At 37.4% G+C, this 26,055-nt stretch overlaps 1 protein-coding gene across 2 annotated transcripts in view; it reads right to left on the reverse strand.

Annotated features, from left to right (window-relative positions):
- The window catches only part of LOC122792925 (signal-induced proliferation-associated 1-like protein 2), a 2,084,855-nt gene that overhangs the window by 1,517,319 nt on the left and 541,481 nt on the right, over positions 1–26,055 (reverse strand). For both annotated transcript variants that reach the window (XM_044060495.1, XM_044060497.1), the window contains exon 3: positions 7,864–7,977. The gene's annotated coding sequence lies outside the window, so the exon portion shown is untranslated. The remainder of the gene's footprint in view (positions 1–7,863; positions 7,978–26,055) is intronic.

The raw sequence follows: 26,055 nt of genomic DNA on the forward strand, positions 1-26,055 counted from the left end.
TTTTCTTTTCTGCTACTATTTGTTTACCTTCTTTTACTTTCTCTACATATGTTTTCTTTTCCATCTCACCATTATTCAGGATTATCTCTGCATCCTCCTTTTTTGCATTTTCTCCATAATATCTCCCCAGGGAACATCCCCTTCATTTTCTAACTCACTCTGTATCACCATTTCTTTAAGTAAATTGTCCTGCAATTTTGGAGGAACTTTGTTTGCCTTATGCACAAAGTATAAAGCAGGCACATGCAAAACTACAGATTTTGCAGCTGCTTTATGTCGCAAACTACCCACAACATTCCAGGGCTACCATCATGTCAGTCTGCCATCTGAGCTGGAGTTTTGCCTAGAAGCAGAAACTGTGACTCCGCCCCTCATACTAGGCCAAGAAGAACCAAACATCAGCCAATTTTCTATCTCCAGATCTGAGATACTCCTGTGGTAGACAGTTAAGTCCCTGACTTGATTTTGGAGGGTTATTGTCTGGACATTCTTAAACAATTTGCATATAGTCATGCTTTTTAATGTTTTTAATATTATTTTAATCTCTTAATTTTTTCCCATTATGAATTATCCTTGTTTTTAGATTAGTACTACAGACTATCTACTATTTCTACAATATCAACGATTCTACATCTATTTTATTATAGTCTTAAAGATGATGATGGAAAGATTCAGTTCCATTCAAGCTTTCATTGCCTTCATTACTAAACAATCCTACCTTGGTTTGTAATTTACTGTGGAGTTGACCGGTAAGAGAAGTTTTATTTGAATTTATATTTTATTTGTTATCACTGTTTTTCACTGTTTGTAGGTAGGAAGGGATAGCTTGTTAACAATATTTACTGTGATTCATATATTGTTGTTTTACCTTTAATTTCATTGTTGGTTGTTAGAAAGGGATTGGTTTTAGACAGGCAAGCTCTACTCATCCCAAGGGGCGTTGACAGTTATAAATTCACACAGACTGCAGAGAGGAAAATCCAGAGCATATCTAAACAACCCTACCTTGGTTTGTGGTTTATTGATATTTACTGTAAAAAAGAAGTGCAAATGTGAGTGATAATAAGTAGAAGCTACTGTGCAAGCTAAAGGAATTACAGCTTTTGTCTGGCTTGCAGAACTTGTATGGTCAGAATAACTTTACTGTGCTTACTTTAGTATTTAGTTGTAAATTGCTTGTGTGATTTTTGTCATAGAAGTTAATTAAAGTTCTCTTTGAGTTCTGCGGTTACTGATTCTGATTATTCTTTTCTTTTATAATATTTTATTCGTTTGAAGCTGAATATGGATACCTTAAATGAGTATGCAATTAATGATTTGCTAATGCACAAATATCTTGTACAGTATAATAAATGCTATGCATATTTAAAGGTAACAGTTGATAACACTGGTGATCTCTACTGGATGATTTGCTTACCGTTGTTAGAAGTAAATAAATCTTGATTTACTGATGATGATTGTACTTGTGCAAGTGGCATGGCTTGGAGAAAGTACAGTTGTGTACACTTACCATAAATGTAGATGTTTGAGTGTATTTACTGTTGCAGTCACCACATTTGGGTTATCCATGCCAGGGTAGCCCTCGGCTGACCAGAATACCAGAGACTTAGTATTTCTGCGTTGGTTGCTGTCGCTTGAGGACTGAAGTCAGGTCGTCAGTTGTATAAAGTAAGGCAGCCAATGCCATTACATCAGTTTTTCTTGCCCTAACCTGTCAGGAGCCCGCAAGTAGGAGGCTAGGGTCTTGTGGAAAAAAAACTCACTAGTGAAAAATAAATACCAATAAGTCCCTTGAAAGGAAAGGAGAACAACAAGTTAGAATGGTAATAAAGGAGAAAGAGAAGAAAAGGGGGGTGGAGGGGGGGAATCAGGACTGCAACAGTGAATACACTCGAACATCTACATTTATTGTAAGGGGAGGGAGGGCTGTGCCACATTGGCTCCCTTAGCTTGGATCCAGGTGCAAAACCTTTTCCATTTATCAGCATAACACTTTTTGGTGCTAGGATGTCTGGCCTCAGAACTGTACTATGTTCTTCATGTTTCACTGTTGCAGTCATCACATTTGGGTTGATTCTCAAAGCTGAGGAAAAGGGTGGAGGCAGTCAATGAAACTAGGGACTGGCTAGGATGCCCTGCAAGACTGCACAGGCAAACCCTGCCCTGGATTTGGAAAAGAGAGGCAGGTGGTAATGCTTGATAAAAGTGTGAACAGATGTCCCCTGGTGGGGACTCCTCTGAGGAAAGCCACAGAGGTGGAAGCTGCCCTGGTGGAGTGTGTCCTGACCCCCTTGGGAGGAGGCTTTCCATGCTGTTTGTATCAGAAATGGATGCAGTGTGCTATCCATTTGGAAGTGGTTTGTTTGGAGATGGTTTTGCCATCTGAAGGATTTAGTCCTGTCTATATAGAATCTGAGCTGTCTGTGCACATCTAGAGAGTGAAGAATCATTTCCCCTTGTTCTGGGGATTAGGAAAAAAGGTGGGCAAATGAATGGATTGGTTGAGAGCCACAATGGACACCACCTTGGACATGAAGGATGGGTTAGTTCTGTGGGATACCCTGTCTGCATGAAAGATGATGAAGGGTTCCACAGCCATGAGTGCTTACAGCTCAGAGACTCTCCTGGCTGTAGTGATGGCCAGAAGGAAAGCTGTCTTCCAAGAGAGAAATTTTAGCTCTGCAGAAGAAGCTAGTTTGAAAGGGGGCACGGTGAGCTTTTCCAATACAAAATTAGGTCGCAAGCTGGTGTTGGTACCCTTCTGGGTGGCCTCAAGTTGCTAGCCCCTCTTAAGAACTGTTTGGTCAAAGGGTGTGAGAAAAGGAGTTGCTCAGTGGGAAAATGAGCAGAAATACCAAAGGCATGAATTTTTATAGATGAGAAAGAGAGGCCACTGTGTAGTAGGTCAGCTAAGTAATCCAGGATGAGAGGGAGGGAGGGCTGTGACATATTGGCTCCCTTAGCTTGGATCCAGGTGCAGAATCTTTTCCATTTATCACCATAAGACTTTCTGGTGCTAGGATGTCTGGCCTCATGGATAACATCCAGAACCTGTTTACTGAGGTTGGTTTGGGGTTAGGGAATAAGCCAAGCTGCCAAATTGAATGTCTGCAATTGGAGATGCAAGAACTTCCCTTCCCCCTGTTTGAAATCAGAGGAAGATGCCATGGGGGTAGCAAGGACAGGCTGTGCAACAAGGGGTACCAGTGCTGGCAGGGCCAGTCTGGAGCTATAAGAATGGTCCTTGGTTTTTCCTCCCTTATTTTGAGCAGTACCCTGGGGATGAGCGGTGGGGAGGAAAAGCACAGACCGATATATTGACTCAGGGGAAAGACAGGGCATCCACTTTCCAAGCCATGCAGTGATGCTCCCTGGTGCAGAATTTGCTGAGCTGATGGTTGGTGTGGGATGCAAAGAGGTTGACCTATGTGGTTCCCCATTTCTGAGTTATTAGGGTGAAGATACTTCTGTCGAGTTGCCACTCATGTGGGTCCAGAAGATTTCTGCTTAATTGGTCTGCCAGAGAGTTGAGAGACCCCGGTAGGAATTGTGCTAATAGGTGTAGTTGCATGGCAAAGGCCATGTGCCAAAGGCTCATGGCCAGCCTGTATAGAGGGTAGGAGTGAGTCCCTCCCTGCTTGTTGATGTACCACATCACAGTTGTGTTGTCTGTTTTGATCAGGAGAGACCTTGAAGAGAGAAGAGGATTGAAAGCTATCAAGGCATGCTGCACAGCTATCATCTCTTTTTGATTAATTTGCAGAGGGATTTGCTGTGGGCTCCATTGGCCCAGTATCACCTGCCATCCAGGTGTGCACCCCAAGTGCAGTCTGATGCATCTGTAGTGAGGGTCTGGATGGTGGGGGGTGGGGAGAAAGGCATTCCCTTGTTCTGGGAGCATACTGTTCCCCACCAAAGAAAATATTTTCTGAGGCAAGGAATTATAGGTAGAAGAATTTCCAGGTCTTCAGATTGTTGACACCAAAGGCTCTTTAGGTACCATTGAAGTTTCCTCATGTGCAGTGGGCACATGGAATGAGTAGTATGCAAGATGCCATGAACCCCAGAGCTTGCAGGATCTTCCTTGCAGTTAGCTAGGGCCTAGTGGCTAGTTGAGAGAAGTAGGCTGTCAGGAAAATTTGTTTCTCTGGAGTAAGGTATGCCATCTCGGAAGCTGTGTCTAGACTTGCTTCCAGGAAGATTATCCTTTGGGTGAGCACCTGTTTGGATTTCTTTTCATTGATTGTGTACCCTAGGGAGGTTAGTAGGGTCTTTACAAAGGCCAAGTGCTTAAGCAGCTTCTCCTGGCTGTCTGCCTGAATAAGGCAGTCGTCTAAGTATGGGTAAATCTGAATATTTCTTTGTCTGCAAAAGGCAATGGCCGGACATATTGTGAAAACTCTGGGAGCAGTAGATAAGCCAAAGGGAAGTGCAGAGAACTGAAAGTGTTGAGATCCTGCCCTGAAGTAGAGATATTTCCTGCAGAATTCCTGATAGGAATGTAGAGGTAGGAGTCTTTTAGATCTAGGGTGGCTAGCCAAGTGTCCTTGCAGATCATGGGTAGCAGCTGTTGAAGGGTGAGCATTTTGAACTTTGGGACCAACAGGAAGGTGTTGAGAATGGATAGATTGAGGATGGGGTGCCAGGTGCCCTCTTTTCTGGGCACCAGAAAAAGTCTGGAGTAGAAACCTTGGTCTATCTGTTCTGCAGGAACGTGCTCTACTGCCCTCATAGAGAGCATGGAAAGGATTTGCTTTTGAGCCTCTGCCCACTGATTTGGTGGTAGATCTGGAAACCCTTTTGGGGTTGGAAGGGTGTGGAAGGAAAATCTGTATCCCTGAGACACAATGTTCAGAACAAATGTCTATAACAAATGTAAGTATTATTAAAATGGCTGAAATAACTACTTTTAAATGATATCTATTCACATTGGTCTATAACAAATGTAAGTATTATTAAAATGGCTGAAATACCTACTTTTAAATTATGTCTATTCACATTGGTCTATAACAAATGTAAATATTATTAAAATGGCTGAAATAACTACTTTTAAATGATATCTATTCACATTGGTCTATAACAAATGTAAGTATTATTAAAATGGCTGAAATAACTACTTTTAAATGATATCTATTCACATTGGTCTATAACAAATGTAAATATTATTAAAATGGCTGAAATAACTACTTTTAAATGATATCTATTCACATTGGTCTATAACAAATGTAAATATTATTAAAATGGCTGAAACAACTACTTTTAAATTATATCTATTCACATTGGTCTACAACAAATGTAAATATCACATTAAAACAAGTAATGCATGAAAGAAATGAGCAGTGAAACTGATTACCATTCTCTTTTTTTTCTGTTTCCGGTATTTGTCAGAGTTGCACACATCTTAAAATCATGTTTCACAAACCATTAGTTTGGAAAGCAAGACAGTTCTTTAAATCCATTGAAGATGACTGCTTAGAACCTATACAGAATCAGTACTAGTACCAGCTAGCATACCTCTCAACCTCTTAGAGCAAGAAATCTGGACAAAGCCATAAATAAAGGTGGGACAAAGGTCCACAAATAGGGACAGTTTTTTAAATATTGCTCTTACAAATGCAGAAAGTTTATAGAATAACATGTTTTGTATTAGCATGGATTTTCTGAAGAGTATGAATTATAAAACTCAAATGTCTGCCATTATTTTCTAACTTCAGTCTTTAATGATTTGCCAGAAAACCATAACTTTAGAAAAATGGACCAGAAATATGAGGTACAAATCTAAACATTCTGGGAAAAATTGTACGGTTGGGAGGTATGCAGCTGGAGGTTTAGTTTAAAATTGCCATGCATGTTCATACCCATGAAATGAACAGCACCAATTGTAAGTCTCTGGAAGATGTGTGAAATACTTTGTGTTGTACAAATATAAACTTAAAAGTCTAAAGCAAAAGGGTATGGCGCCATTTATTCCAGAATACTCTACACTGTACCAGTATGTAAAAACACAGTGTAAGTATACTGTTTAATAATGATACAGCATTACCTATTAGCCTCCTGTGTGGGATTAAGTCAAAAGACATTTGCAGAAAACCAGAAAGATAATGTCTACTGGTACACCCCTGTCATGTTCATCTGTAACCCAGTCATAAAAAGTGGATCAGCTACTTTTCTCTATGACATCCTGTTGGCTGCTATCTAGAAGATTGTTGTATTTTGGTATATCAGCTTATTTCTCCTCAGGACTCTTTTCATAATGTTCCCTGCCACTGCTGTTGAATAAATAAACCTCTATTCGCTTGGATTTTTTCTGCCTGCTTGTACCGGTGTACCACAACAGATCTCCACCAGTTTTCAAACTCATCTGCATTGACCACTTGTTTGATGAAAGGTCACCATCAGAAGTCTACCAGTACTCTTACCTGATTCTTGAGGACACTGGGTGGGGGGCAACCCAACTAGTTCTTGAGCTTCACTATTCCTAAATAAAGCCAGTTATCTCTTCAAGATCTCCTTCTCTGTCTTGGTATCTCTCCACTGTCCGCATTCTGCCCTGCCTTCTGCCCAGCATAGAACTGTGCCCTTGATATTCCTTGTGAAGACTGAAGTACAGTATTTATTCAGTATTGTCTGCTTTCTCTCAGTCTTCTAGGCTCTCTACTCCATATTTACTCAAGCTGGTTTGGTCTGCCCTGCCAATCTTCTTTTTGGCTTAGAAGTCCTTACTTCAGTTCCAGATCTCTTCTGATAACTCCCTTTAAATGTTTACCTTTGCTGTTCTCACCTTGTTATGGTCTTTTTCATGCCCTGCTTGTTCTGCACCTGACTCACTTCCCTATCTGTTCATTTACACATCTTGCAGGCCCTATACCACCACAATCAGTTTATTTATACTCTGCCATTCCCTTCCAATGAACATTAAACAGTTATATAACTCAGAAGACTAACCACATAGTTAATGCAATTTTAAAATAGTTGTAAACTGGTAGGCCTAACACACCTCAAAGACTGCTTCATCAAGATTAGCTTTCAAGAATTCGGTCCTGTAAACATACTCATTATTTAAGGCTTGTTAGTAGTTCATATATAATTACAATTTAAATAAATTGCACTTTCTCTTTCATTAACTAGTAAAAGAAGCAACCATGTTTTGAAGAGCTATCTGTTATTATTAATAAGGAATACATGCTTTCTATACTTCATTATTACTGTGGGTGCATACATAATGTTAGTTTGGTACCATTAAATGTTATCACAACAAATAACTACCTTAACAAAATCTGCACCAAAGTCCTTTTTCAAATGTATTCCCTGGCAAATTTTCTTCCCTTGGGTTTTATAGCTATACCACCAATTGTAAGCATGTATGTACACTGGATACCTCTGTATAAGTAAGATTTGTCACAATGATGATCCTATATGTCACCCTTGCTTGAATGAATTTCCTTCTTAATTCAAAGAATGCTCCAGAGAAGCAACTTAGGCTGTGGAGATGGCCCGTATGTCAGTTATCCTCTAGGATATCTTGGTAAGCATGAAATATATAGTATATGCATTTGTTCCTGTGACAGCACCCCCACCCACCCAATGTTTTTCTGTTATAACACTCACTTCACTTTAGTTTTTTGGTATTTCTGCTTTATGTAAATTACATGACATGTTTGTGCTAATCTGAGATACTGTCAGCTAATGCCCAGGATTTGTTTTCTAAAAAGTTAGCTTAGTGGACATTCACATAACTGATTTCTGTTTCAGCTCAAGACTCCTTGCTTTACCCTACTTGTGAAATGTTTTACTGACTGGCTTAATGTTTCGGGGTCTACTTTACTTGTGACATTTATATTAAATAATAATGTAGACCCTTACCTAACATTTGCTGGCTCCTTGTGTCACAAAGGAAATAGAGAAACTTCACATAGTCGTCATGTTCTAGAGTTGATCCAAAAAGATATGACATCCTTGTTCCACTGATGAACAGCCCTGGAAGAAAGTTGTCTGGTGAGACTGATGTACTACACTGGTTTCCAGTCAGTTAGTTTTATTCACAAGAAAACACAGAGAACATACATCTCATTAGATTAGCTTAAGAGAAATAGTCTTATTTAATGACATTCTCTGGCAGTTTTAGTAGTTTTTGAAAGCAGCTGTGATCTAAAGAAAACTGTGGGATTGAATTTCACATAGTAAACATAATAACATAAATGAATGAATATTTAAGGAAATTACTGATGAGCGTTCATGTGGCTAACAAGGCTGGCTGAACAAATTGACACAGTTTATCATAGCTGTAGCTCAATATGAATATGTATGTACACCCTTAAGAAGGTTTCTAGGGGCTTGCACAAGTGTATAAATACTGAGCATGTGCGAGCCTGACTGCCATTTTGCAGTTAGCTGTTGAGATGTAAGCATGTGTGCCTTTGTAGTTTGTCAGTTAATCAGCTCATTTATATTTTGCAATGCTGCTATCCATCCTGATGTGTTTCTTTGTAATTAAGCATGTAAACGAACTACCCTGCCTGTTCTTCTTTAATGGGAAACAAGACGAGCGACAATAACAATAATGATTCTTTTTGACATGGGATGAGGGATCTAAATTACCAGGACACGGTGGGACTTTAATATGTTTAATGTTATTGGCAGTAAAAGAAACTAACTACTAGAGAATGAAAATCAGAATCAAAACCAGCTATAAGTGAAGCATTGAATAGTGTAAAGGGGTATAAGAACCGGAGGTGGGATCCTTAGGAAAGAAAAGAAGCAAATTACGCAGAAATAAAGGGAATCTGAGGGAGCAATACATGCGAAATAATATTCAGGAAGAGGAATGAATTTTAATGGGTGGCAGGCATTGAGGAATTTATTTAATATTGGAGTCAATGAGAATTGTTAACAATATATAAAAATACATATATTGCATGAAAATAATAATGGAAGTGCTTTAATTTGTTAGCTTTTTACTACTGTATACACACACTTGTCACTTTAAAAAAGTAATTTTACTAAAAGTGTTAAAATTAAAGAATGTAAGATCTGTGCTATACTTAAATGTGTAAGTTAAGAAGGCTGGCAGGTGTTTGAGCAGAAATATGAAGGGAGAAAAAAGAAATCGAGCACACCGTGAGTGAAAGATATGTGGCTTATGTAAGTGCACATTTTACAAACTTTTATAACCACATGACATCCATGAATCAATGGCATGTCCACCAAAATGACCTGCTCATCTTTATGGCAACTTTAATGAAACGTTTAGGAAAGCTGTTTGATACTTATTTGAATCTTTGTACAACTTTAGTCACAAACTCCCATGGCAAGCATTAGTTTAATTTCAAAACTAATTGGATAATTATTTAATTGATTTTATACCACTGGTTTCACTGTTTTTTTTAAATGCTGGAGTGTTATTTTGAAGTTATCCTTTGTTTGTACTTGAACTGCTAGGTCTGCGTTGGTGCAATATTATTTTTTTGCAAATCATTTTACTTTGGCTGTGTTTTATTGATAATATATATATATATATATATATATATATATATATATATATATATATATATATAGATTCACTTTATAATCTCAAAATACTGAAATCTCAAAATTCAGTATTGTGAGACTATAAAGTCGAACGGTCACAATACTGAAACTCCAAATGCATGAAATTCAAAATTGCGACTTTTAAATAAACCCTCCACCACACAAACAAATAAACACACCTTTCTCCCCACATTACAACAAACCAACAAAGCACACACATACAAAACAACAACACAAAGACACACACCTAATCTACATATAAGCAAGGGGGCAAGCCCCCCTGCACCCCCATCTGGGGGGCTGTGCCCCCCACACCCCCACTACTTATATATACTAACTCCGAGGATGCACTAAAAAGACAAAGACACTAAATCCACCACTACATACTCTATATTCCCCGTGCACAAACACACATCATATACTTACAAACACTACCACTCTCAACAGTTACACACTCACACTTTTACCTACCTACCCTTACCTACACCTAAAACTTACCAGCACACTCACATACACTCAAACCCCTACCGCAAAACCCTTAAAAATACAGCACTTACCTGAATCTCCAGATATATCCACACAACAGCAGGCAAACCATATCCCACAGCACACTGCACCTTACAAACACAGCAAATCCCACGTAGCACGCCAGCACAACCACGGATTCAACATTCTGAATTCGAGCAAGTGCAGTTTCGCTCAAATGCACTTTCGGCACTTTTGTGTCTAGATACTGAAATTCCAGATTTCAGTATTTCGAGATAGTAAAGTGCTTATTAATATATATATATATATATATATATATATATATATATATATATATATAGATAGATAGATATATAGATATATGGGTCCGTATCAGCTGATTGAGTTTTCAGCAACTCAAAATTCATACAGTTGAGACCATATGATCGAGTTTTTGAAAACCTGAAGCTTTTGAATGCAGATTGTGATACAGTGCGGATCAGGAAATTTACCTTTTTACTCACTGTACTGCGATCTCAGAGTTTGTATATATAATTTGCAGGAGGTGTGGAGGTGCAGTAACCCTGCAAAAAAGTAAAAAAGTAGATTTTTTTTTTTGGGGGGAGGGGGGTTCTGATGTTTGAACTTTTGGAACCTCGATCATATGGTCTCAACCTTATGAATTTTGAGTTTTTGAAAACTTAACCATCTGACATGCACCTATATATATATATATATATATATATATATATATATATATATATATGATTATATAATGAATGGTTGACATGTTTGTTGGCTGACATAAAAGACATCAACCAAAACATGTTGACCATTCATTATATCAAAAATAAAAAATATTAACACTCAGTGTAATGAAAAAGGAAACAAATTTCATTTTCCGATACTCTACCCATAACCCAAATATATCTATCTCAAATTTGTCCTGAATAATGGTAGTGTTTGGGAAGGGCTTTTTTAAGCTATATATGCAGTAGGGTTTATACATACAGACAGTTGGAAGGGTGGCTTAATGGCTAAGGTGTTTTTCTTACAAACACAAGGTGCAGGGTTTGAGCCTCACAAGGGATAATTGGTTTGGCTAAAAATGGCTTGCAAGGGCAGTTAGCTTAGTACTAAACTATGAACATCCATGCAAACAGCAGCACTTGCAGTGGAAGAAAAGACTAGTGACTGCTTAACTGTTATCAGATGACAGCAGGAGTCAGTGGCTTTTATCAACAGACAGCTTCTGTACCTATAATTTATGGTGACTCGGCAATATAATGTACTCCATTTTGTTTTACCCAAATGCACAGTAGCCCTGTAAAACCAGATCAATTGTTCTTTAACTTGAGATAACGTTCAAATATAAGAAAATATCACTTTCAGGGACAAAAAAAAGTGTTTTTAAGTTGTGTGTTATAAAACTGAAACAGATTTATGATATTATGCATTATGTATTTTCCCTCTGAAAAAAAATAGGAATGCATGAGCCAGTTGTGAGATGAATATTAGAGAGTCAGTAAAATTATTACAATAATAAAGTAAAAAGTAGAAAGCCATTTATGCTTGTATCTTATACATGTTTCTAAAAATATATAGTTCTTTTACCACAGCTGTTGTCCAGAGAAACAGAATACTTTTGAAAGATTATACCACCTATGACAATAAATAAGACACATATATGTAAATGACCATATACTCTTGGAGAGCCATAAATTCAACTGTGACTGTAACTAACATTTACTTTTATAGATATCCTGCCCCAAAAAACATAACTGCATTTTGTACACTTCTGAAGTCTGTGCTGCCACCCCTGCTGCAAACAGACACAATGTAATTTTCTTTCTTTTACCTTTCAATTTTTCTTCATTTATTCCCCTATCATTTTGCAGATTTGTGTCCCTTGAGAGATATGAGGCCTAACCAGGTACTTACTTCCTTAACAATGATGCTCAAACTTCAAAAACATCCGGGTGTCTCCAAAGTAACTGCAAGCTGAGGCAGATGGAAAAAGACATTTTATTATGATAAGTCACCTTTGTAAAGCTACCTGAGCTTGCATTTACCTCAGAAACATCACTATGAGTGTTTATGTAGCCAGTGTAGGGGATAAAGCCCTGACTACACCTCAGTCCAGTCCAGGTTCAATTAGCAGCTTACATGACTGATTTTAAAGGCAGGAAGGAATGGGAATTACCATTTCTGAGAGGGCAGTCTTGATGCCATCTCCAGGATGCAGGATCTTTAATCCTGGTAGAGGCTGGAGAAATCGCTGTTGGGAGGCTTTGTCCAACAGTGGAAAAAGGGTGGAGACTTGGTTAAGCTGCCAAGGAGGCAGGGCATTATGCCGCATGTCTCTATGGCATGCCTGCCCCTCAGACACAACTAAGGGGACCACAAGGAAGGGGAATGGGAAAAACAGGGTCATAAGAATAAAAAACCCTGGGTCGAAGATAGACAGCACTGACACCACCCCAGGATTCACTTAAGATTTTCACTGGCACAGGCATTGGAACAGGGGTAATTGAAGTGATGGTATACCCAGCAAAGAACAAGGGACACTAGAACAGCTGTCATAATGACAGAAGGTGAATAAAAACATATGAGTGTTTCCAAATAATAACCATTATTGTGCAGTAATTGGGGGGGGTCTCGTCAGGGATGAGACTGTGAACAGTTGCCAAGTTTGCCATCCTGATTCCAACCCTGGTTATGTATTGTATTCCAAAAAATTTAGACTGTATCCAATAAGGTATAGGGGTCATTTACAATGATTACAACCATATTGTCTAAACAGATTTTAAAAGCACTTGAGGGAGAAACAGCCTGCCAAACCTTTAAGGGAGGTACAGTATATTCCTTAACCTAGCCCATCTGATACAAAAAAAAATGTCTCCTACCAACTGAATTAAATTTGTCAATTTCAGCCAAACAATTCATGTCTGTTGATTAGAATCAGTAGATAACAAATGTCATGCCAAGTTTACTGGATAAAGAGGCATTATTCAAAATAAATTAAGATCATATCACCTCTAAAGAACATGTAGCCTAATGCAAATAGCTTCACCCTAACTAATCCCACAAGATAAAAAAAATGTTAACTACTGTTAACTTTTCAGGTGAGTATGTCTGCACATTTTAAGACTCTAGTATTTCTCTAGTATTACAAATGTAAAATGTTGCACTATATTCAATATGTTTCCTCACAAACACCTTATATAAGGGGCAAAAAGAACATTATGCTGTCTAGAAAAAAAAACGTGCAGAGTATGCCCTTAGTCATATAACAGATGTGAGTAATCAAATTTAAATTAATCTGAAAAGTTATGTGAGTAATTACCTTTAAATTATTCTCAAAACTTAAAGTCCTGTCAATCATTATATCAAGATATCAAACACACTGAACTGTTGGCAGAATTTGATCATTTATAGTGTATGGATATGCTAGATTAGGTTTACCAAAATGTAATACATTATATTTCTTTACATTAAATATGTTGTTCAGTAATTCTCATTGAAAAAGAAAGTTCAGATAATGGTGAAGATTATAGCAATAGCTTAAAGTTGTAATAATCCATCCAAATTTCTAATCATCTGTAGACTTGCTTGCCCTTATACGGTCCATAGCTGGAAAAGTGTAAATAAATATATTATACAGAAAATGTCCCTTAAATAGACACGTCTTTGAGTATAACACCTGTAGAATCTCCTGTGGTATACACAGTACCAAATTTCAGCTTAACGCACAGTGAAACTAACCCAGTCACTCATCCACAACAAGTACGCCAATCATTCTACACCCGTACCAAATTACACAGCGAAAAATGTTTCTTTATCAAACCGCTGAATGTGAATATGCATGGCAAAGTCTTTCATTTATAAACTGCTAAATAAAACAGATACACAGCGCATTTTTTGTAACAATTAAAAAAATCTAATTTTCTTTGTATTGGAAGTATGGGTTAGAAACATGATATTAGACGTTTAGAAAAATAAATGTAGTGTAAAACCTGTAATAACATATGTGATGCTACTACTTAACATTTTATTTGCTAGGGCCAGAAGTGCCATCCTACCACCTCTTAATAATTACGATACTCACTCGGCATTATTCTAATATTATTCTGCCCCTTCATGGGGGTGTTTGGATACGAAGACCCCAGTAAATCAGAAACAAAGAATTTTGTGTTTTGGCAGAAGTAGTGTTACTTTTGTCACAGCTACTTTAGCAAACTTTGCAGTCCACCTTAATTGCGCTGAGTTTGCTGGCCCAACTTAGATTGCATGTGACACTGTGATTTTCACATTTGTAAAATGAAACTGCAGTTGCTAACAGTATGTTTAGAATTTCCACCTACTGATCACGCTAGCAATTCTACTATATAAGCATCCACATGATGCTATCTTCTGTAAACAATGCAGAAAGTCAGCAGTAAATATTCTAAAAGTAGGATTCTAAGTAGCATGGAACTGCAGATTATCTGTTGGGATAACAAGTAAACCAAGAGGTCTTTGCCAGTCAGAAAACTGACTTTGCTTGCATAATTTTGTATAAATTCTGTGGCAAGCTAGATGCTTGCAGAACTGTTTCAACACTGAAAGTTTGCTGAATGTAGCTTAGAAATACATTGCAATGTGTTAATGTACATAAAACTGAAGCCATTATTTTGTATTGCTATGGTAGTCATACTACAGTATCTATTGCATTTTGTAGGATAAGCATAACTAATGCCTTGTAACCTTACACACTTTGATTTCTTTTTTATGGTATTGCTTTTCTACTGTATCCACAGACAGAATCTCATAAGGTACCTCAAAGACCTGTATATGTAAATTTGTGCCAGATATATTTACCGGTTGAAGGCCAGTCCATGGTCTGAAATATTTTCTTCAGCTTGTAGCTTACATGCCGACATTATTCCTACAGCTGCCTGGTTTGGACTGTGAAACCTGATTAGCCTATTAATCAGAACAAGCATCTGGCATGTTCCGCAAGCCAACAATGACATCAGTGAATACAGATCAGCCTCGGGCATTCACCTAATGCTAGTTTAATCATACCACCATGGGTTAAGCTTACTGTCTGAAGGGAATATCCATATTCATCCCCCACTCCATTCCCCTCATGTCAGAAAACAGTTATCCTTACATACCTTTTCAGCTGCAGTGTGTGTGATTAAACATCCAGTTTTAAAGTTGTAAAGACTTAAACCTGTCATCAGCAGCCATTTTAATGCAGACATCTAAATTATTTAAAACCTTAGAGCATTATTTAGCCATCAGGATAGTAAACAGTTAATATTTCCTTTCTTTAACTCCTTGATCTGGATTAAGAACATAGGCATTTTGCTCATGAAATTAATAGTGGACCAAGAATTAAGTGTTATTACCTCTAAAGCATCTTCACCAGGAAATGAGAGAACACCTCCTCCATGTTGGCTGCAACATACAGTATCAAGGCAGCTAGCATAGGGGGTCCCCACCTAAACTAAATGGCAGAAGAGAACTAGGCTATTTCTTAAAGCAGAAACAAAAGATCATGACACAGCATACCTCAGAGGCTGTAATGACAAAACAAAAAACAAAAAAAAACAAGTGATGACAATCAGCAAAAACACCTTAATGACAGTCAGGTTATCTATGTAATTTGTCCAGCTGGTAACTTGCATTTTTGAGCTGTGATGCTATGGGAGTTTATTTGGAGCTTTCTGTTAAAAATCGCCCCTATAACTAAACAGCAAAGACATAAATAAAACATGCCGTCATTACCTAAATGCAGTTTATAAACCAGAGAGGTAAACCACACAGAAGGATGTGATCATTCAAGTCTAAAGACTTCAAAATGTTACTTTACAGCCGTCATCTAGAAGCCTTATACCCAGGCAGCAAAGAAGAGAAACACATTCTCTGTACTGCATTCTACAAAGGCAAATATATCAGGGTACAACTCCTTTGAAATCATAAACAAACCACTAAGATTCAAATTTTTCAACAAGGGGTATTAAATAGGTTACATAGGGCTATAGTAAAATGTATCAATACGCTAAGCTCTAAATCTAATGTCCAGGTGTGGTGATACCAGTGGAACCAGTATTCAATATACATTATCAATGCAAAAATATTCAAACCTGTGGCAAATGCTGACAGTATGCACCTGTATGGGAAAGGGGATGAAATGCCACCTTCTGGACAGACACAATGAAGGTGATCGTCACTCGGTTCAGTTTTTACTGGTGATTCAGTTGTTGAAAGCCCCTCTCCATCCACCACCTATAGGCTGTGAAATACTTAGTCCAAAAAAGTTCAGATTTGTCTAGACAAAAAAACAAACTTAGAGTGGTAAACTGGTCTGAAAGAGGCTTAACCTACTGCAGCTTTAAACACAAGCAGAATGAGTTTGAATTATTTCTTCTAAATACTGCTTGGCTGTGATATTCATTACACAAAAGATCATTTTAGTTCTCTTCAAGTCATGCTTTGAATTTTGAACCCCAAAGGGTTCAAGCAAATGAATGTTTTTTTCTCAAACATGACCTCTAAATAAGCCTACCTCCAACATCAAATCAGTAGTATAATCTGTGAAATTTTTGCGAGGAGATTTATCTTATTAACTGGAGAATTTTGCACTTTAAGATCTCAACCCTGAGGTGTTATTTGGACTTGCTAACATCATTAACTACTGACTGCAGATTCAGTTATAGCAGTTAAGTTAGGAACTGCCACATCCTCCCTACAATCAGATCACAGCTGGTATATTACCAAACATCCTTCAGGGAAGATGTCTGTTCACAGGGTAGCCATGTCATTGCCAAATAGGTTTTGATAATAGAAGTCAGACAATGCTGCAAGATACATTCTACACTGATCTCTCTTAACAAGCCTGGTATTCTATCACATTAGTCAAAGCAAATCAAATGTTTACAAGGTCCTAAAGAAACAATGCAGTGCAACTGAATTCCAGCCAAGGAAGACATGGCCAGACAACAACAGATGAAGGAGAGTTATTCCAGCACATGTTGAAACATGGTGAAAGGCTGAAGTGCAGATGCAGACCTACATGCTGACAAATGACAAATGAAAGGATGAAAGGATGAAGCCCAATGACAGCAGGAAGCCAGCAGCTTTACACAGTGCAGAGAACAATAACAAGCATACATAGCTCTTAAGGAAACAATGGAGGCATGCAAAACACAATAACTGAAAAAAGAGATGCTACATTGCTTGCAAGTGCTACAACTGCACTCACGCACATGAGCTGAGCAAAACGATGTTAATAAGAGTAATCCAATGAGGTAGGGGAGTGAGATTTAGTGTTCACCTTAAATGTGACAACAAAGGAAAAAAAGAAAAGATGCTCATCAGTGCAGAATATTATGTGTTTGCAGGTCAGGGGATATGGCTGTGCTATAAGTAGCATTATGTCCCTGTGTTTCTTAATCTAGCTTCTCATTTTCCATACCTCCCTCTTCAATCTCTCTAGCCTCCAGTATTCTTCACATCCTCCCTATCCTGAAAAGTCCCTCTGTCACACTGCAGTCCTGTATTAACTAAACCACGTGTCTTCTTTATTTGTGATCCAAATCCTACCATGTCTGCCAGATTTCATTCCTGCTATACTTATAGGTTATGGATTCTTCCTGCAATTAAAGTTCACTTCTGACTTCTTTCTTCTATATCTTATTTTGCTCTTGATGTAACATGTTTGCCTGTTTAGTCTCTCTATGCCAACAATCCCTGCTCTAACTTCCTGTTCGTGCCTTTACCTTTCAGACAGGTTATTTTCTCCATCCTCTCATTTTCATTTTTGGAGTTGCCATATCCCGTCCTGCAAACACGTAATATTCTGCACTGATGAGCATATTTTCTTTCTTCATTTGTTGTCACATTTAAGGTGAACACTAAATCTCACCCCCTCTATCAACCAGCTACTAATCTCTTCGATCCTTTTCTTCTTTTCTCTGCTGCGTTTGGAGCTTGGACAGATTTCCAGGAAGAATAGCACTCTTCATAGTTTTCTGCATCTAGCTGCTATCTAGTTCTGTTAGCAATTCCTTCCACTGTCTCCTCAGCCAGATAATATCAACATACAAGTGTTACTGCATATGGGCATTCTGTCTGCCTACAGGAACTATACTACTTATGGCTTACCTGTTGTTTGCTCCAATTCCATTTCTACTATCATGAATCTCCTTTGTCTCGCCAAACTCTGATTTCTAAATCCCATGCCATAATCACTGACTGCCTTATCTACCGTATTACTCTCTTTATATGACTTCCTTTCCCTCCAGGTCTACTTCATCAACCTGAAATACCACATAACCGACTTTTAAAAAAATGAGACTATATCGCCAAAAATTCAAAACACTGAAACTGCAAATAACCAACTTTCATTTGCCCGACCGTGTAAGACATCAACTGTATGCAATGCACAGTTATAAACTTGTCTCTTAAAATAGTATGCTCTGTCTTTAAAAATGCATACTTGGTAGCAAACACAATTTAACAGAGGCCTTACAAGAAGCTCCAGTGATAACAGGAAATCATCTCAGAAAGTTACAACAGTATTAATAACATATAGTAAAATATATAATTTATAAACAATTATAAACAACAGAAAGTATACATTTTCAATTCACCCGTCCACTAACCAAAACCCCAAACCTAAACAAAATCCCACTGAATATTCATGATAATAACTATAGCACTGACATAAATATTCAGTAGGAATTCTTAAATTCAATAGCAACTACTGCATTTCAAATAAAATGTTGATGCAGGGGGGCTGTGCCCCCCTGCACCTCCCAAATCCCCTGCAAATTAAGTATACCAACTCTGAGATCGCACTACAGTACGGTAATGAGTGGATTTCCTGTTCTGCTCACCTTAGACCATTGGCATTTCAAACATTCACTGTTCTGAACATCAGTAATGTGAAGTTTCACTCATGTGAAACCGGTCTTCTGTTCTCCATTTTTTAAAAGTCGGTTATATGGTATTTCGGCCTACTGAAGTAGACTCCTCCCTCCATAGTAGATTTATACTTTCCTTATTTCCCTCTTGCATACTTCTCTCTTTCTTCCACATTTATATATAACCTAATCTATCTTCTTACCCCATATGCCATTAGTTTCTGACCCATTTTGGCCCTCCGAAGTACAGACTGACCTTTGCTGCTCTATCACCAGTGGACCTTGCTCAGTCCTCATGCTCTTTCTCCTTTCCTGCCAGTCTTTCTTCCCTTATCATTTTCCTGCCTTGTTATGCTCTGCATCCCCTGTGCTCATTACCTCCAGCCTTGTATTTTCATCTTTTTCCGCTGCTGAGTACCTTTCATATTCGCCCTCCATTTTTCTCTGCCCCACTCAGATTAGTAGATGGTTGATAGAGGAGAATGAGTTGAGAAATTAATACAGGGTCAGATTCAATAAAGCCTATGCTAAGTGTACACATTATGTATTCAAGAACATCCCTACCACATTTTTTGTGCTTTCTAGTCACTCAGAAAGATTACACTAAGTGTACATGTAGCCACACTTTATGGTATCCTTTATGAATCCCTGTCAGTATTTAAAGATGCAGGAAAATCAATAGGAAAATTAAAATTAGGTGGATGAAGGTGTGATTAATGTCTGTGCTGTCTGTTCATTCAGAATGGAGTACACTTAGTGTACACTTAGTGTAGGCATTATTCAACCCCAGGGATAGTGTTGCACAGTGGCACAACGGATAGTGTTATTACCTCACAGCAAAAAGTTCTGTGGTTCAATTCTCAGCTGGGGTCTCTTCTGTGCAGAGTCTCCATGTCTCCACTGTGTTCGCATGGGCCTCCTCCAGATGCTCTGATTTTATCCCACATACCAAAGACATGCAGTAGGTGGACTGGACACTCTAACTTGACCACATGTGTGAGTGTGCATGCAATTATGTGCAGAAGAACTACAGCGGCAGGGCTAACCACCTGCTGGTGTAAACATTGACTCTAGATGATTGTCACTATTGAAGGGACACCCGACCCCCATGTGCAGAAATAGGAAAAAGGGGTTGTGAATGAATGGATGGACCAAAGAAGAACCAGGGAGAATAAGAATCTGTCTGGGTAGACAATTTGTGAACAGAAATGATGAAAGGAGGTCATACAATATATGTTAAAACATAGGTACCTCTAAGTGGATGAGGAACAAGATCTATGCAAACATTTAAAGAATTAAGAAAGGGAGAAGAAGAAGAAGAAGAAAATAAAAATATAACACAAACAACACCAAAGTAGATACCTGGGCTGGAGGTAGTAACAAGAATGGAGGAGTAATTTGGTGCACTGCCAGAACTCCAAGAAAATAAAGATGAAAATGCTTCACGCAGTCACAGAGAAAGGGGCATAGTAGAAGACCATACAAGGGATAACAGGGACCTTGTTAAATGATGAAATTAATTAGAAAATGGTGCCCTCTATATGGAAATGAGGAAGTAGAAGCTTATGTCATAAAGGGACTTGTCTATGAAATTGTGGATGAAGAATAAATGTAACATGGGAGGTAGAGAGCCATGAAGAAGAAGAATAGGCAGTGAAACTCAGAAGGCCAACAGTTAGGTTAGGGTGATGGGCATAATATGTATAGAGGTCACCAGATTAGGCCAGGGAAATTAAGAAAACAGAAGCAAATCACTTTAACAGGAGACTTCAACCTGCAAGAAACTGAATGGAGTATTTGATCTTCAATAGATTAGGGAGCAAAATAAAGTACTGGTAGTAACTTATCAGGATGGTTTTACACAATAAGCAAGGGAAGGGTTCAGGAAGAATTGGGGCTTAGATACTGTATCCTCTAGGCAGTATGGGTGAAACAAATATATCTGATTAACACAGTGTAGTTCCCATTGAATGACACACATAAAAACAAGATGGAACCAACAAGACTGAGAATAAACACAAGAACCAAAAGCGAAAACACGCCTCGTAACACACAGGACCTAAAACATCAGTTGAGCACTTTCATTCAGTACAACCAAACTTCATCAGATCTGATTACAGAATTTAATTCCCTGCTTTTAAAAGATTCAGTCTTACTTTGAATTGGTACATATTCAAATAAAAGTCATCCAAAACTACCTATTCACAAATTGAATATAATTATAGTGTAAACATATTTATTCCCATCTTAAAATATTTGAAAACTTTAAAATATAAATGAAATTCACAAAAGACGCACTGTATTGATTATGAAAATATTCATATTTTTTATACATGAAAATGTAAGTTCAATAAACTAGAAATTGATATAGACTCATTCATTCCTGGTTGATTATTGGTGTTCAAATATAAGTGCCACAATAATTCTCGAATTTCCACATACTAACCACCTCTGGGGTTTCTGATCACCCCCTCCAAAATAAAAAATGATGTGCATTATAACTTTTAATATGCTTGGCTAGAGCATTATGCATCCTGCCTGTATCTATGTCATACACATATTCATAAATATGTTCTTGAATCTTTCTATTGGTTTTGCGGACATGGAATGCAGGGCACAACTGGAACTTAGCTACATAAACAACTCTCCTTCGGTTACAGTCAAAATGGCCTCTAGCATTAATATTCATCTTATTAATAATAACATGATGAATTACCCACATATGCAGTATTTATATTGGCTACATTTGCCACATTTAAAAGTCTATCATTTGTTTACTTAATGCTATATTTGTCAGTTTGCCATTATTCTCCATATAATTTCTAAGACACGTTCCTTTTCTATAAATGATAACTGGTGTTTGTCTCAGCTTATCCTTCAAATTCATTGAATTACTGAAGACTCCCCAGTTCTTTTCTAATACAATGTTCATATTCTTACTGTCAAGATTATAAGTAGTAGCAAAGGCATCTTTATATCTAATATTCGATGGAGTGGATGCCCTTAAATTGTCATTACCACCATTTGAGATGAGCAGGAAATAAAATTCCATGTTCCTTTTTATAATAACTTCCTCTAAAAGTGGATCTAAGAAAGAACTTGGATAACCCCTCCTCTTGAACATATCCATCAAATTGCTACACTCAGCCAAGAATATATCAGACTCAAATATCATCTGAGCTAGATAAATGAGCTATCCTTTCACCATCACATTTTTTCTGATATATAGGATTGCCAGCTATTAAAATGCAAATAGGAATTAGAATATACAGGTTTCGTGTAGATAGCTTAAATGAGTTTATCCTTGGTTTTATCTTTCATTATAATTACATCTAAATAACTGAGGAATCCAAACTCAAGGTTTAGGTAAAGTGAAGAAAGAAATTAGTTGTAGAATTAATATATTCTATAAACTCCCCAACTTTTACATTGGTATCGAACCACAAAATAAATATATCATCCAAATATCCAAATATCTGATGTATAATAATCATGATTTTGCATAATGGCTGTTTAAAATATAAAGGTATTTCCACTGTGCCATAACCAAGTTGGTGAAGAGCAGGGAGCATGCAGCACCCATAGCTATGCCTGATATTTGATTAAATGATTGTCCAGCAAAATAAATAAAATTATTTGTCAATACGAGTTCCATCAAGAATGCCAAAGTGTTCAGTTCCTGAGCAAAAATTACCATGATTCTGTTAAGACAATTGCAATAACTTTCCAACCCTATATTTTGTGGTATAGCAGTGAACAAATCTTTAACATCAATGGTTATAAGTAGCCAATCACTATTATAATCACGCATTTGAAATCAACATGAATCTCTACAGTGATGGGAAAGTACTATCATGCTGCTTTTTAACCATGTGCCAAGAAACTTAGCTATGAAAAATGTCTTAGACTTATCAGCAGCCATGATTGGATGCAAAGACAGAGTCTTCAGGTCCTTAAGAAATTTTAGAATACTAAAAATTGCAGGTGTTAAAGGTTTATCATTGACCATGAAAGCATGTTCATCAAGAATTATATGAGCCTCCAAAAGCATATCCATTAATGCTGTATCAGTTTTATTATATGCAATATAAATCTCATTAATCTAGACTTCCTCATATGCTTCAACATAAAGCAAACTATTGATCCTATTGATGTAATCAACTTTATCCTTAATAACCATCCCACCCCCTTTATCTGGTGCCATGATCATTATATCGCTATCTTTACATAGATCACTCGATATTAACCCCTCACCCTGTGCTATATTGAAATATGGACTGGCTACTTGACAGTTCAACAGATACCTTTTGAAAGCAAGAAATTAAATTCTGTAATCAGTTCTGATGAAGTATGGTTGCACCAAATGAAAGCGCTCAACTGATGTTAATAACATTTTATGTCCTTTATGTTATGACGCATGTTTTCACTTTTGATTCTTGTGTTTATTCTTAGTTCCCATTGAAGAGAAAAGGGGCCACAAATGACACACTCTTTATGGGACTAAAGTCAAAATATGGAGGACTGGAGGTAGCTAGAAGGAACAAACAAGCTTTAAACAAAAGAGAATCTGGAGAAGAATGGAAAAGGGGCTATTGAGGAAAAAGAAGGCACATCCAAAAAGGAAAGCAATGTTGTTCAGTGGATTAGTACAAGAGGTAAGTAATGCTAGGAAAGGATTACAGGACATGAAAAGAGAAATTAAAATGTGTAAAAACAAGAAACAAATGGAATCAAATCACCACAGACAGATATATTGTAAAACAAGAATATTTAATAAATAAAAGTTTACCAGTCTCATTTTACTATATCAGTTCATGGTGATTTGATTCCAAATGGCTCTTGGTTTTATTTTCTTTGGCATCTTTTTGCTAAATTAAAAAAGTGGATTAGAATTCTAAAGCAGAGATAGAAGCTTTAAACAAACTCTTTGCATCTATCTTTATTAAAGAAATGGTGACCAGATGACCATGTTGGGAAGAAGAGGAAACAGGTGAATAGAAGGTCCAGTAAATCAGCTGATGGTTAAAGAACATGTGTTAGAATAAAGGAAGGCACTCTGCATGTAGTAATTTCAATTACCAGGGTTTGTATAAAACCCACATAAGAAATTTTATTAGAGACCAAAAGTGGTTACCATATTCTATGGTACTGGTATGGCTTAGGATTTTTTTTTACTTTGGTTTAGTATATTTTCAGTGTAAATTGATTAGAGAAATAGAGAGTTTGCACATTTTTTTAATGTGAGTTTTATCAGATTTCTGATGTGTGAACATTATGAACTGTGAGTACTTTGGTATCAGTATTGTGACTGTCAACATTTTGACATGTCAGTGTTTTTAACTATCCACCCCCCCCCCCCTCAGCTGTAGCAAAGTATAAAGTGCTAATAGGATGAATTCCTCAAGGCAGAATATAACCACATATCCAATCTAACTGATAGATATTAAGCACATAGCATAAAGTTATCGGTCTTTAATGCAACACTGCCTGATGTTTTACGAAAACAAATGTGACTACAAGGTATATCATCTTCATTTTGATGTAAAAAAAGCGAGGAAACCAAATATTCACTGTGTCTCTCATTAGAACACTTGAAGTTACTAGCAAGTGAGGATGAAAAGAAGTACAAACTGGAAGTTAGAAAACAATTACCTTGCAGGTCATATTCCAGTTGTCTCAGGTTCACTGTTTTTGAGGAAGTAATGGTACAAGTTAAAATTGTCATCCACTCCCTACCCCCTAAGGATTTGTTTAAAGCAAACTATACAGCTCAGAACTTCCTCAGGAAACATCAGTGATGACTAATTGTCGCAGCTAGGTAAAAAAAAAGATTAAGAGGAAACTGGAAGTAAAAAAAAAAACAATAGTTACATTCACTCATAGAAATAGCCTTGGTTCGCATATCTTGTTTAAGAATCAACATATGCAATATAAAAATTATTATCATTAAAAGGTCATTATGACAATATATCAGACTCATTTGTCCACATTTATTTATATGAATGATCTACTAATGCTTTTCTGCAGCCAAATGTAAAGGTTTTTATCTGCTTGGATTGCACATTACAATTATAGTACGTAATTATTGGATTACAGTAAGCATTGACTGCAGAAACAATTAACTTAGACGTGTACTCAGATCCCTCAACTTGGTGTGTTTCTCTGCACACAAAACAAAGAAATCCAACCCTACCCCCCAGTGGCTGTATTGACAGAGTAAGTTGCTGCTGAGTAAGAACTTCTGCAAAGGATAGGGGAGTGGAATGTAAAACCAGAGGCACTTGGGATGAAGCTGTGTACAGATGAGACAGTTGTAATGGCAGCAAATGGAGGAAATCAGAAGAAGCTGAAAAATGAGTTAGAAGGGAAAGCAGTAGAACAGGTTAACAGCTTCGAGTATCTGGGATGGGTGGTTGAGACAGGAAGTATGAAAGATGAGGTCAAAGCTAGAATAAGAGGGGCTGCAGCCAACTAACTTAGAGTCTCAGGCATACTGAATGACAGAAGAATACCAAAGTAGCTGAAAAGTAAGGTATACAAAATGATACAGAACCTGGGCAGTAACGGCAGAGCAGTTGAGGAAGCTAGAGGTAATGCAGATGCAGTGCCTGAAATGGATGGTAGGATGCACACTGTGGGACAGGCAAAGAAATAAAGACATAAGAGCAGAAGCCAAAGTACCTCAAATTGCAGAAAATGTCGAAGAGAACAGATTACAGTGGTTTGGGCACATGTGCAGGAAAGCAGGAGACAATCTAGTGAAGACAGACAGGAAGAAGGCAACAGAAAGTAGTACATCAAGCAAAGAGGGAGATGGACTGAGTGAGAGAAGACCTGCAATAGTCAAGCATGAGTGTCAAAGAAGGTAGGAGAGTAGCATTGAATATGGAGGGATGACGAAAGTTAACATGACCCCCTGACCCCATGTAGAAAATGGGAAAAAGGGGGTTGATGATTATGATGATGATGATGAGCACTTATAGGATGAATTCCCTTTACATGTTACATACAATAGCATTAAAATGCTATAGCCTGTATATAAGTCATGTGATTAACATACAAAACTGAATCTTCACAGAAAACAATAAAACTAGCTTTAATTTATTAGCTGCACTTTCTGTTATAGATATTATATGTGAGTGATTTT

Source organism: Protopterus annectens, chromosome 2.part0 (assembly GCF_019279795.1).
Source record: "Protopterus annectens isolate FY-2018-M chromosome 2.part0, PAN1.0, whole genome shotgun sequence".
Classification (NCBI taxonomy): domain Eukaryota; kingdom Metazoa; phylum Chordata; order Ceratodontiformes; family Protopteridae; genus Protopterus; species Protopterus annectens.